Genomic DNA, 15,544 nt, shown 5'->3' on the forward strand with positions numbered 1-15,544 from the left:
CTATTCTGTTCAACTGTTGAGATTTTCAGTCGATTACAGCAATTTAGCATGGCAGGTGCGGATTATATGCGTGTAATATGTTTGAGGTGGCCCACTTACAGCAATCGCAACTGTTACCGCCTTCATATACTAAATCTGCGTATGGAAGATAATTGAGCCCCAAAAGCTGTAGTCTTTTTGTCTCATTTTCGGTGTCATAAAAAGGCTATGAGTTTTTTCATATTTTCATTTAAGACTTTTCGTTTGCTTGTTTTTATGTTCTTTGAGCTCACCATATCCAATCAACCATCGCAAAATATCAAGACGGAAATATATACACGAGGAGGGGTAGCTCCGACACACAGCAAGATAACGTTCAACGATGTATTCATTATTCGAATTTCAAATCCTACGTATAAACTTTTTCTACATCGCGAAGTAATCCGTGATATTTCGCAGCGAAACGATATGTGTATTTTAAAAAGATCCGCCGGTATATTCGGTATTTCGTCAATAACCTTAGCGAGAACCTAGGCTAGAGAAAGTTTTTAATGTAATTGTTAACCGTTTTGTTGTTATGTTATGAATGTGCCAGTGCTTGGATATCATGTTTAGCCTTTCGATTCGGATGGTTTTATTGTAAGTCTTATACATATTATTTTTAAATCTTTTTTTTTGGCACTGTACTAGATCTGTAAAGTTCGTTTTCTTTTCATGGACCACAGAGAAATTAGATAATGAATGTTTTCACCTCACGACTGGACTGTTGTAATAGCCTTATACATGGGATTCCTAATTACCAGAGTTCAGCATGCGATTCAATCAGTTCAGCATGCGGCTGCACGTCTCGTAACACGCAATAGGAAACGTGAACACATCTTGCGTGTTTTATTCCGACTTCATTTGTTGCCAGTGAAATTGGTTCTGTTGTTCGAATTTCTAGCAGCGAATGTCCACAAAATATGCAAGCATTGATAACTATAAATATGCCTGGGCGTGCTTTTTGCTCACCTAACAAAGCCCTTCTTTCTGGGCGTGACACCAGGGGCACTAAAATTAATTATGGTTATTGATAATTTACAGTTGCTGCTCAATTGTAATCGAATGTTTTTTTAATTCTCACTGTCTTGGTTGGCCTTGTGAGTCCTATAAACGTCGTCTTAAACCCCATAGTTTTAAGCAGTGTTATTACTTATCTGGAAATTTATCTCTATTTTTATTGTAATGTCATAAGCACTGAGACGCAGTGTTGTGCGCTATTTAAGAAAAAAACTCATTGTGTCAGGTGTAAATGGTGGCAGGAAAAGGGAAAACATGTATGTGTAATCAGATTTAAATTGATTTTTACGAGTGTTAAATAACAACATCACGCATTCCAAAATAAAATTTCTTGTAAACATATGCACTTGTGACAACCTAATTCTATTGAATCAGAAGTATATTTATGTCAATTTTCCATTTTCTATATATGCACAAGTATAGCAAGTCTTATATTGGAAAAAATATTCACAGTTTTGTGATAGACATCTATGTATAGTGGATGGACATGTTCAGTGAAATTCCAAAATCTCTTTCTTGTACACATGTGCACTTGTAACCACCCTATTCCAATAAGTATAGTACATTAATCATCAGACGTCTACAATTGCACAGATATTGCTAGTTTTATATTCGAATAAATTATTCAAAGTTTTGTTATAGACTCCCTTGTATAGTGAATCAACATTTTCGGTGAAGTTCCAAAATTAAATTTCTTGTACACATGTGCACTGGTATTCATCCTATGCTAATCAAGTAATTCATACAAATTATCAAACATCTATAAATGCACTGATATTGCTAGTTTTGTATAGGAAAAAAATGTTTATATTCTTCTCCTAGACTACCATGTATAGTGAATCATTTATCAAAGAAATCCAAAAATCAAGTTTTTGTACATATATGCACTTTTACCTGCCACTGTCAGCAAAGTACATTTACACGAATGATCAAGCATATAAAAATGTACATACAACTTGTTTTTATGGGAAAATGTTAATAGTTTACTCCCATGTATTATGATTTGATATTTTTGGACGAAGGAGAAGGGTATATCGACCTCATTTTGCCCTCTCATAGTTGCACGAAAAATGGTGACGCTCCCACATCTGGTGACGACGAAGAATTCTACAAGCACAGTCGCAAAATATAAGTCGATTATCCTTTCAAAGATTGCTGTTTGACATTCAGCATTGACTTTGTCTGTAGCCCATATCATCAGAAATTAAAATAAGACTGCAAAAGGGAAAACGTTTTGTTCCTCATTGCTAACCTTTTATCTTTCACTTTTAAAAAATCTACAGTAAAAAATAACAGTGCGCTACGAATGACAGAAAATGTTGAGCAATACCTGCATCTCGCATTTACGTAACTAGACTGTCCCAGCTGTGGCATTTACTCCCGATTGCTGTGCTTCCACGCGAATACTTTTGCGTGTAATCTGATGTGGACGAAGCACCACACTCTGGTCTGAAGAACGCTAATTCTTTTGGTATTAAATAGTCATGAAATTACCTTTTCATCGACGGCGTTTTATGTAATTTTTTACCATCACGAACTATCAGTATACCTTTGCGCCCATCCAGAGAATGACATCTTTATCAATTTATTCAATATGTGCAATGGAGTCGACATGGATGGATGCGTTTGCCCTAATTATACCACCATTGTTTTCTACGTATTTGCATTTAAAGTGTCTCCGGAAAAACAGTAACATTTATATAAATAAGACTATTACAGGTTATTTCCTAATATCGCCTGTCCATGTATCACCTGTTAATGTATCATCATGAGTGTCATTTTTGCCTCTGAAGCAGCACAAATGGTGATTTAATGTTGTACGACGCAAGGAACTGGCGATATTGGGTAATGACCAATTTATCTTAAATGCATGCCCATGATTTCACAAATGATAGCAAAAGCCTAAACATTTTAGGCTTTATTTTATTCTGCCATGTGCATAAATATGAAAATATTTGTGACAACATGCTTCATTCATAAACTATGCGCAGATACAATACACTTGAAGATGACAAATCCTCCATGTCTCAATGAATACCATAAAAATGATGCCGAGACTCAAATACTACTCGTACGTGCAGAACTTTTTTATGGTGACATATGTTATTACGACCGTAACCTCTAAAAAACTTTGCTCCGCTTTAAATCTCTCCCGATTTCAATCGTTCTTGATCGTTATACGGAGCGGAGATAGGCGACCATTTTGTGGTTACACCTAGAGTTGCCATGTCAACAGGTGTTGCGCACGCGACTTCGCTGTCAAGCCAAGCGTTCATTTACCTGTTCAGAGGTAGACCGTGCCGAAAAACTGATGATGTTTACATAGGCATATCTCGGCGTTGACCGTAAAATATCACATCTGATATTTTACGGTAAACGTCACCATGATGGAGCGATATTGGCATGAGTGTATGATAAGGCTGTGATATTTTGGATTGCATGTTCAGTGGCACAGGAAACGGGGGTGGGAACAGGAGGTTAGTGTTTTCATCTGCGCAAAATTTAGGGCCTAATTGAACATTTACGTCTTGTGAGCAAATTTTTGAATTGTAACCACGACTGAAAGACAAACAAATCTTATTTATAATTTCAAAAAAATATATGAGACCCATTACCGCCTACAGCCCAATTGAAAGACTTAACTTATTCAAGTTGCAACACAGTCACTCCAAAAATACGGTTTCATAAGGTTGCAAGAGGTAGCGCTTCTTGTCCATATTCAAAAATTGGTACGGCCACAAACGAATAACTTTATACCTAGGCCTACCATATATAAATCATAAAGGCACCGTAGGGGCAACACTTACCGTTACGCCCGTGGCCACTTTAGTGTTGATCAAGGCTACTTGATACAGACAGAAATTCTGCTTGTATACAGACAAAACAGGCCCTGCCAAGGGTTGTAAATGAGAGCTAACGGTTGGCACCCAGTGTTAAAAATTAAGACACAAGATACCACTGGATAATTAGTTTATTGAGGCAACACACTTTTATGACCTCACTGCTATAGCATCAAGTAAAATTGTATGTCCCATGCACAGTTCGTGTTCTCTCCTAATTTAGAGATGTATTGTGCGCACTCGCAGTACCGTTTGACCCGTTGACCCTTTGTTGCACAAGCGTACAGCAGCAAGTTGATCGTACCTGTATGTTAGAGGTCAGAGCTAGCTAAAGTTTTCTGCCTGACTGTCTACACCGTGTGTACTCCTTCGGGTCCACAGTTACAATAGATCAGCAACCAACGATAAATATACCTCTTTACAGTGATCCCATGATAAATTTGTGGAACAAGCGCTTCATTTTTAACTTTCATATGAACACTGCAATGCCAGGCTCTGGGGACCACACGACTACGTGAACACGCTCGCAAGTGAGCTCTGCAAAGACCGTTTGTGTTATGGGCCTTCTACATCTATGTTGAGGTAATTTTTCAATTGGACGCTTTAGTTTAGGCTTGTGAACAGGTACCCTGAAGATGAGCGTTGATATTGAGCAATACAGGGCAAAAATTGGGATATTTGCCGGCGGAGACCCAGCCCGCCAACGGAAGTTACCAAAGATGGCCATCCTGCGAATTCCATTGTTCAACTGCCAGGTGTTACTCACAGTAAGGCTATGCTTATTGAGTTTACTTGTGCTAGGCGGGAATGTTGAAAGGAATCTAGGCCCTCCAAAGCTATGCTCAGAGACACAGGAGGCGGCAACGAAAGAAGACGTGGCAGGCATTCTGGAAAAATTGAATTTGCTGATCCGTGACACTCAAGCCATAAATGTTAAACTCGACTGTGTGCAAACTAGAGTGAACAATATTGAGAACGAAATGCATGAACTCAAAGAGTTTGCAAACCAGAACAGGGACAAACTAAATTTATTGGAAGAGAAACAGAAATGTCTTGGCGATATTCAAGACTCCATAGAACAGTTGAAACGAGAAAATGAGAAACTTCGCAGAGATAAGGACGATTTAGAAAACAAGAGTCGGAGAAACAACCTTGCATCATACGGTGTGAAACAGGACAGTCCAGACGAGACATGGGAGGAGTCAGAAAAAAAGATAAAATCTCTTCTAGAAAATGAGCTTAATATGACAGAAGACATTGAATTTGAAAGATGCCACCGACTCAAGAATGCACGTGCTACCAGAGGATCCTTGCCAAATATTGCAATGCTGTCCGAATTCAAAGACAAAGGTAAAGTACTGAAAAGTGCTCATAAACTACGTGGCACAGATATCAGTATTGGTGAAGATTTTTCAAACGTTCAAAACTAATAGCCTACCACAAATCTCTAACAGATAGCAATAAATCTTTGAAAACCTTCTTTCGCTGCTATAAACTGATTTGTATTGATGAAAGTGGAAGAAGATCTGAGTTTATAGTGAACAAATCAACGGGCCAAGTATTACAAGCTCATAACCAACAATTCTCTCCATAGGAGTGTGGCCGAAGCCCTGAGCTCGAGGAAAAAGAACTTTCATTGCTATTCTGGAACATTAGAGGTCTAAAGGCTAAGAGAAATGACAAGGATTTTATTTCTATTTGCAAAACCTACGACATTGTTGGTTTGTTAGAAACGTTCTGTACAGAACGTGATAATATTGAGTTTTTAGAAAATTACAAAGTGTTAAGTTACCATGATTCCAGACATAGCCATAGAGGACGCCCAAGTGGTGGTGTTGCTCTTTATATGATTCTCTCTCATCCGAGCATTTTTTATATGCAGGTAATAAGTTAATTGTACTTTTGAGCATGTGTCTCACTTCAATGCTTATTCATAATGTATGTCCTCCTAGATTTTCTGAAGTTTTGTTAGTGCCCATTGTTAAGGATAAGAACAAAAATGTAAGCGATAAGAACAACTATCGCCCGATTGCTCTGTCTACTATTACCTCGAAAGTTTTTGAATTAGTTATTTTGAATAAGATTGAGTCGTTTCTTGGATCTTCACCTTACCAATTTGGTTTTAAAACTTGTCATTCTACTGATATGTGTATGTTTGTCCTGAAAGAGGTCATTAGCTATTATAGAAGTCATGGTAGCAATGTTATCGTTACTTTTATGGATGCTTCTAAAGCTTTCGATCGAGTGAATCACTGGTCATTATTCAAGAAGCTGATCAACCGTAATGTTCCTATCTGCTATGTGAGATACCTTTTAACCTGGTACAGAACGCAGGAAATCTCTGTTCGATGGGGCTCCTGTATTTCAACACATTTTACTGTTAAAAACGGTGTGAAGCAAGGTGGTGTATTGTCCCCAAAATTTTTCAATGTGTATATGGATCATCTTAGCCATAGATTGATTAATTCTAAGGTTGGTTGCAACATCGGTGGTATTTTTGTAAACCATCTGATGTAGGCAGATGATATACCGTGTCTGATAAGCCCGTCATGAAAGGAACTCAGATACTTTTAAATATATGTAGCAACTATGGCAATATTCATGATATTGTTTTCAATACAGAGAAACTGTATGTATGTGTATAATTCTCAAGCGATGTATGATGGAACATATTCGGCTGTTTATCTCAATGGAGTTAAACTGCGATTTGTTGAAAAGAAAAAGCACCTCGGCTATATGTTGGCAAATACCTTCAGTGACAATTCTGATATCGAGCGTCAGAGGAGATCTTTTTATATCTCTGCTAACATGCTTTTGAGAAAATTTTCTATGTGTTCTCAGAGTGTTAAATGTAAACTCTTTAAAGCATATTGCTATCAATTGTATGGTGGTAACTTATGGGTCAGCTATAATAAAAGCGCCCTGAAACAATTGAAAGTTGCTTACAATAATGCTGGTCGCATACTTCTCTACGATATGACAGACGCAGCAGTGCTAGTACTATGTTTGTATATAATAGGATTGACACTTTTGATGCTTTGCTTAGAAAGCAAATCAATAGTTTGATGAAAAGGGTTTCTATGAGTCAGAACCTAATTATACGTAAGGTGTATGATGTTGTGTACTTCACTTCTGACTTGAGGAAAAGATGGATAAATTCAGTCTTCTAATCTGTGTTCAGAATATGTCTTTATGGTCTAACCCATAAATGAATATTTCTTGATGTAACCTTTTTTGTATCATTCTTTTTGCCAATCCTGTAACCATTTATATATATGGACATGCTCATTGTCCGAAATAAAGAATTAATAATAATAATAATATCATAATGAACTTGTAACGAAGGTTAAAAAATTGCCTTGTGACCTTCAAAATTGTATTTTCGTTCAACTTGACAAATCTCTTTTCAAGCACCATAGGGGTGTGGTCCTTGGATGCTGCTATTTCAGACCCGACAGTTTGTTATATAAATTTGATGCCTTAGAGTCGTTATTAATCAATTTTTGTAATTTGTATCCAGAATCACTATTTATGTTGGATGGAGATTTTAATGCGCGTACAGGAACAAAAGATGACTACATTGCTGATGATTCTACGTGCTATCTGCCCTTTGATAACTTGCAATACATTTCAGATGATTTTAAAATGGATCGGAATTCGAAAGATGATGAGGTCAATGCAGCTGGGAGCGCTCTTTTGCAGTTGTGTAAATTCTTTGATATACATATTGCTAATGGTAGACTGTTCAATGACACAGCTGGCAACATTACATGTGTAACTGTTAACGGTTGCAGTTGATTACGTTATTTTGTCATCTGAGTTATTCAAGCACATGACGTATTTCAATATCATTCCCAGAGCTGAATCGGACCACTTTCCACTCGCCTGCGAACTGGTTTCGTCTTCTACTAATTTGCATAAGAATCCAACGTCAAATTCCGCTAAAACTGAAAGCGCTGCGCGTTTCCACTAGACAGACAGCTGTAAAGATTCATTTCATCAGAATTTGCTGTCAAGAACTCCTCAGATATTGATCTCTTAGGCAAACGATGCATTGCCGAATGTCAGTCTTGCCATTTCCAGATTAAATGATGCCTTGAAACTAGCTGGATCTGACGGTCAATGTAAAAACCGGGAATACAATTAAAGAGGTAGCCAACCTCCATGGTATGGGCAACGGTGCGTGGAGTTAAAACGTTCTATGTATGAGAAACTCAAGCGTTTCAAAAATGTTGGTACAGATGTGGCGTTACAGGAATATAAACAGACCAAGAAAGAATTTAGAAATACTTGTAGAGAAAGTAAGCTAAATTATCAAACAAGTATTAGAGCCCTATTGAATGAAGCATCGTCTAAAGGGCCTAACGACTTCTGGTCAGTTCTTAAAAGAATTGTCCATAAACGTGAAAGTGTGTCTGAACGAAATAGATATCCAAGACTGGTACAACCATTTTCGTAACTTATTTAATAGGTCCTGTGATTGTGCTTCGAATAGCCATGATGCAAGCTCAATAGATGAGGAGATTAGTACTTTCCTTGCCAATACTGACAGGCAAGTAGAAGAAGAAATCGCCGTCAGTGATCACAGTACACATATTAATTCTCCAATTATAGACAGGAAATATTGTACAGTTTAAAAACTTAAAGGAAGGGAAATCTCCGGGCCCGGATGGGCCCAAAGGAATTTTACAAATACTCAGGACGTATAATACTCCCACTCTTGGTTAATTATATTTTTGATTGGGGTACATTTCCAAAAGAATGGACCAGCGCCATCATAATACCACTTTTTAAAAAGGGTTTGAGAAGTGATGTAAACAAATACAGAGGGATTTCTCTCTTATATTCATTAGGCAAAATTTTCACCACTGTTTTAAACAATCGTCTTACAAAATGGTCAGAGTCAAATAATGTACTTTCAGACTGTCAAGCTGGTTTCCGTAAAGGACATAGTACTTTTGATAACATTTTCGTACTTCATGCCATGATTCAAAAATATCTAAGCTACAGTCGGGGGAATTTTATGCTTTGTTCGTCGATTTCTCAAAGACTTTCGACAAGGTGGATCATTCACTTTTCTTGTACAAATTAAAATCACTCGGTATTGATGGAAAAATGTATCGTGTTCTATACTCTATTTATGGGAATGTTAAAGCATGTGTAAGGGCAAAAAATGTTACATCAGATTATTTTAACTGCCCTACAGGTGTACGACAAGGCTGTATTTTAAGTCCTTTATTGTTTTCTTTTTTTCATTGAAGAACTGAATTGTATGTTTTTCAAATCCAGTCGTATAGGCATCAAATTAACACAGGATATTTTTGACTTATTTGTTCTGTTATATGCAGACGACATTGTAATTTTTGCGGATTCAATTGGAAACTTACTATTTCTTATAAATATATCAAAAACGTTTTGTGAAAGGTGGAAAATGGAAGTGAACTTAGATAAGACCAAGATTATGATATTTCGTAAAGGTGGGAGAAGAGCAAAGGGAGAAAAATGGTATTTTGGGAGCACTATTATAGAAGTGGTAACATATCATAAGTATTTGGGGTTAGTATTCTTATCAAGAAACATATGGTCCAAAGCTGTGTGTACTTTAGCTGGGCAAGCTAGCAAAGCTATGTATAGCTTAATTGCGGCAAGCAGAAAAATTGGTAATTTTTCATTCAAATCCCATTTTAAAGTATTTGATTCTATGATTTTACCAATTCTAAGTTATGGAGCAGAAATATGGGGCTTCCAATATTTTGACGAAATTGAAAAAGTACAAAGAAAATGGTGCAGACATTTGCTTTCTGTATCTTCAAGTACTTGTAATGAGGCTGTTATTGGAGAATGAGGGCGTGTACCAATATTTGTTACCACCTTACGCAGATGTATTTCGTACTGGCTCAAACTAGTAGAAATGACACCTACCAGACTACCTCGACAAGCTTACAACATGCTCTTCAATTCAGACAACTCTGGTAGAGACAATTGGGCGACATCCGTCAAAAATATTCTTCTTTCGTACGGGTTTGGTCACGCTTGGTATTTTCAAGAAGTTGGCAACAAGAAAGTGTTTCTGTCAAATTTTACCGTTAGAGTAACAGATGTTTGCAAACAAATTTGGTATACCAACGTAACAAATAAACCAAAGTTACGCACTTATAACACCTTTAAGAGTCTGTTAGAACCAGAGAAATATCTTCTTTTAAGCTGCCACTGTAAATATATTCAGTCATTTGCTAGACTTAGAAGTTAATGTCATTCTTTAGCAATTGAGGAAGGGCGACATCTGGGATTTGACCCCATTCATAGACGATGCAGTATTTGTAAAACACAAGATATTGAAGATGAATACCATTTTTAACTAATATGTCCACTTTACGCACGATTGAGGAATGAATATTTACCATCTGAGAGTTATGTTGTCCCGAACCTTTATAAATTCAAAAGACTTATGGATTCATCAGATACAGAAATTCTAACAAATCTGTGCAAATTTGTCCACAAAGCAATGGCACTGAGAAACGCAACTCTTGCGAATTTATCGTAAGAGATTGTTACTGTTATATTTTTGTAATCTTAGTATTTACGACTAAAAATTTAAGAATTCTCTGTATATATATGTTAGTGTGGTTCTCCACTTGCATATGGGCCGGAGGCCTTTAAACGCCATAAACGCATTATTATTATATTATATTATTATATAGCAATGCCTAGCTCTGCGTGGCAGGGCTGTTTGTTACCAGCCTTGAGCCCATATAACGCCGGTAACACAAAGCCCTGCCACGCATGCATGCATGCATGGCAGTTGTATTTCTTTTGGTATTTAACTTCGCCATTGAACATATACTTTTTGTACCGTGGACTGTTTGTCCCTCCCTGTCGTTGTTGATCATTTCGAATATATTGCCATGGGGCTGTGTATGGCTTATAAATATGATGATGCATGGAGGTAGAAACTTCTTCCGCCATCGCCATGGTGAACGTACGTTGATGCTCCTATGGAAGACTGCAGAGGTACGTCCAAGGTGTTCCTAAATTGCCGTCATGACCGCAATGACCTCGGGGGGGGGGGGGGGGGGGGGGGGCTATGTCTTCCGTAACTAACGTAGGTTTCTAAAACTATATATCATTTCCCTTCCCCTCAGTCTTTTGCTACAACACCAAAGACGCCAAAGGAGTCTCGCCATAAAGAGGTTGGGAGTATCCGGACTAATGGCAGGAAACCAATTAAAGAGGAATTTTTTTAAACCTACGACACCAGGAGGATTAAATTTGCTTCATTTGCATTATAAAGTTTATATAGTCAAGCTTATAGAACAGAACGAAAAACAGTTCCCACTTTACGAAAAGTTGAGGTAAAATGAGTTTTTTTCTTAAAAAATCATGGAATCAATTTTTTCTTTTCAAACTTTCAAAGAAAAGTGCTTGAAAATCCTATTACAAATTAATGTGGTTTCATTTTTTTTCTATTTTCCTATGAAAAAAGAGAGTCCATCTTGATACAAATATGGCCATGTAACATTTTCTGATGAAAAATGTGACCCGAGAAATTACTGCACATGAAATTCATTTTTTTCCCAGCAAAAGTCCACAAAACACATACGTGATTAGCAGTACTTGCCTTATATTATAAAAAAATTCAATTTCAGAGTAAGGTGATTCAGTTTGTCAACCATTGTCGAAAAATTGCAACATTTATACTCTGTTCAAAATCTCAACTATAGTTGACAACACTTCAAAGTCAACTAATCTGATTAAACACTACTTATATACTCAGTTCCAAATCTGAACAATTGTTGACGATACTTCACATGGTGAACTCGTCTGTTCTAATGCTATTGGCCATACTCAGTTATGAATTGAATCACCATCACAAGAGGACAATATGTGTAAATATAGAATGTGTGCACAGATAAAGGTGATAGTGAAATTCTTTGTGGAAAAAATGAAAGTGACAGGCATAAATTACATTCAATTACAAATCATAACCATTTATTGACATATATATAAGGAATTTAACATTTCAGTGAGTACATGTAGTAGTAATATACATTACAAAAAATATTCACATATACATTTTACATTATGTTTAGAGAGAATCTGATTTGAAACAAAAGTCAATGTTTGTGTTACATCAGGTACAAATATATCAAACAAAATATATCTCAAAATTACAGTTATAATTTGCCATACTTAGATTGAATGCTTTTCTACACTGAGCCATTAGGCTGCATTGACAAACAGCTCTGGAGGGGGGATTCCAAAATAAGTTCTCAGATTTTTTCAAATACCCCCTAACAAATTTTAAATAAAAATTACGTGTTCAAAGCCCCCTCCCCTCTTTTCTGACTTGCTATAATTCTTAGTCACTCCCAAAGGAAGGCAAAATGTGGCCAATATAATGCTTTGTCTGAAAATATCAAATCATAATGCATGCGAGGCTATTGGGCAAATTATTACAATTTGTTCCCATAAAAACAAGCTATATCTTTACATTTATATGTGTGTGATAATTCATTTAAATGTACTTTGCTTGAATTGGCAGGCAAAACGTGCATATTGTACAAGAAATGTTGATCCCTATACATTGGAGTCTATGACAAAACTGTGAATACTTTTTTCCTAATTTAAAACTGCAATATTGGTGCATTTATGGACCTGAATAATTGACATAATTATACTTGATTAGAAGATGGTAGTTACAATGTATATGTGCTTGTGAGTACATGAAATTTCATGTACTCATAAGTACATATAACTATGTCACGCCGCAAATGGAAATGGCTGGAAATGAAAGTGCCAGAAGGTATTTTGAAAGGAATTTGATATTCAATAAATTTTCAAGTCTCCCACCCTTTGCAATGTCAATTTTTTATGATCCCCCTGGCATGTTTTAAATTTTTTCAAGTCTCCCCTGAAATCTCCTGACCTTCACCTCCAGAGGTGTTTGTGAGTGCAGCCTTAAGTTTAAATTTCAACCCTTCCACCTTACAATTAACAAATCATTATTTTTGCAATGTTACTAACAACAATTTAGCAATATCTAGTAGTAATGCTTTCAACAAATTCTCAACAGATAATACATTGTATATACATGCTACTGCAATGTAATTGACTGGTACAAAGCAGTTGATATACCATATACATACCGGTAGTTCTTAGCAAATGAGTGCAAATTTTTAGTGTCTTTGAATTATCATTGTAAGTTGATGGTCCTGATACATGATGATGAACCATACACTGGGTGGCCACTAAGTTAAGTGTAGCACTGGAGACCTACTATACTATTTTCAAATTGAAAGACAGAGTTTTACATCATACTACAAGTGACCTTGCAGCCAGCCTATATAGCCCCACACAGAAGTGTCAGAGAAAAATGAAAACCTAATCATGTAAGAACACATCTGATACAGAATAAAATGTAATCATGTTGATTGATACGAAGAGGCTTAATCATTACATACAGATACATGTATATGTAGCATCACACTTAAATAAAAAATACTACGGTAACTTATGAATGTGGATTGTAAAAAATTATAATAATTTGAAGGAAATTTGATGAACAAGTCTTTGAACACATACACCCCTCTTGTTAAACTGATAAAAACTTCAAAGGGTTTTAAAAGATGAGGAAAATGTACAGTTGTGAATGAAAACAAAATGCACTGCAGAGTGCCCTGTGTGGAGTCTCCATAAACAATTAAATTTTCAATTCTGTTTGTTAGTCCCTACATGTATGGAAATAAATGTTGTGTGCTAAAAAATTTTATGTGACTTTGTAGCTGCCACAGAAACCTATATAGTCACTGAGGTGAAAAAGAATGTGATTGTTAGAGTTGCATTGTTGTCCAAATTGTTGCTTCAGTACTACTAATGTTGAATTCAGGTCAGCACAGATAGATATTTTTTAATCATCTTGACCTGGTGGTGAAATATGGACTTGGCAGGATAAGGGTTAATGTAATATCAATTTTCAGAATTGAATAATTTCTGCATGTTTATCATGGCCCATTTGCAAAATGTTGAAGATTCAAAGCAATGGCCTTTTCTATTTAAATTTTATTTTTTTTTATAAAAGTATATCGATGCTCTCTTTTGACAGTAAGCATACATGTATCAAAATAAAAATGATTTCATCTTTTGTTTTGGTTTACAGAGTTGAAATAAAAAATAATTCAATCATATATGAGTGTACATATGAGTGTACATACATGTACATATACATGTATGGGTCCTATCTCAGCCACCAGCAATTAATCTGATTGTGAACAAAATATTGCACATTAGTACTCTGCCATAGAACAGTGTATAGAATTGAATGCAATCAGTTTCTAAATGTGTAACAACAGATCTTGACAAGCTAAAACCCCACAAAAACTAGACTGAATTGAAAAGTCTGAAACTGTACGTAATTAGTATTGCCAAACAAATTCCTGTATAACTGCTACATTCTTTTATAATGATGCAAAATACACATCACATAAAAAAGCTACATGTATTTAACTAAATGTATACAAGTACATGTATGAGCTAAAGACACCCCTTAGAGTCCTTGTTTCAATATTCAAAACAACTGAATCAGTATTTTGTCAGGGGAATTTCTCGAATCTTTGACCATGACTTCAATCTTACATGTATCAAAAGATGTCAATTTGAATTTTGTTCGCTACATGTATCCATTCTAAAACCAAATTGGAGGAAGGTAAAGGAAAACTCTGTTACAATGTTCTTAAATCAACGTAGTTGAAAGCTTCAAACATTTTCGAGTATTTGTAGAATCTACCTAAACTATAGTCCCTTGATTTTCTTTGACATATGATGTAGCTTTACCATCAAGGGTTTGACTACTTACTCCTCAATATGGTCTTGAAGTCTTGGTAAGTATTCTGGGTCCCATCCGTTTTGTTTCCGTCATCAATCTCCTCTATCAACTCTACACACAATGAAGTACTGTTCATGTGCCCATGTAATTCTTCAGCCTCTATTGTGTTGTTGGTGTCCTTCTCATGGCAATGATCTACAATCAAAGATAATAAAACACACATATTAGTTGAGCCATACAAACCAAACAGCATACAAAATATTTATTGACATGTAATTGAAAGAAAAAACAAAAATATTTAAATTCACTATGTACCATGTGTATAATTACTCTCATTTTCAGTACTGTACACCAGAACATGATTGTCAGCTCAATTCTGGCTGTCTTCACATTCATGACAATTTCATAGATTTATATCATGACACCTATGTGACTATGCTTCTATTTTTTTGTTTTTGGTGAGGGGTCCAAGGGAAAGTAGATCCAGCAGTTTAGTGAAGGTGTAATGAGTTGTTTGTCTCAAAGCAAGTGACACTGGCATTTCAGTACAGTATTATAGCTGGCTGTCACATGTACCTGTACAGTGTAGTTTTCACTTACTCTTTCATTTAAAACTCCAGAAATACCTTTGCAATTAAAAAACCAGAGTATGAAAGACCTACTTATTGCAAGTGTTCAGCATCAAATGTATGTTTGACTGGTACACAACTGTACATGTACTATTTATGTCTCTTTATATTTGTCAGTTCACATTTAATTCATTTCTCTCTAATCATTTAAATATAATTAATGGAAAGCTCTATTGTTAGCGTTAAATGAATTTACAAAATATAAAATTTGTATA

The sequence above is a fragment of the Ptychodera flava genome, chromosome 5, assembly GCF_041260155.1.
Source record: "Ptychodera flava strain L36383 chromosome 5, AS_Pfla_20210202, whole genome shotgun sequence".
NCBI classification, from domain to species: domain Eukaryota; kingdom Metazoa; phylum Hemichordata; class Enteropneusta; family Ptychoderidae; genus Ptychodera; species Ptychodera flava.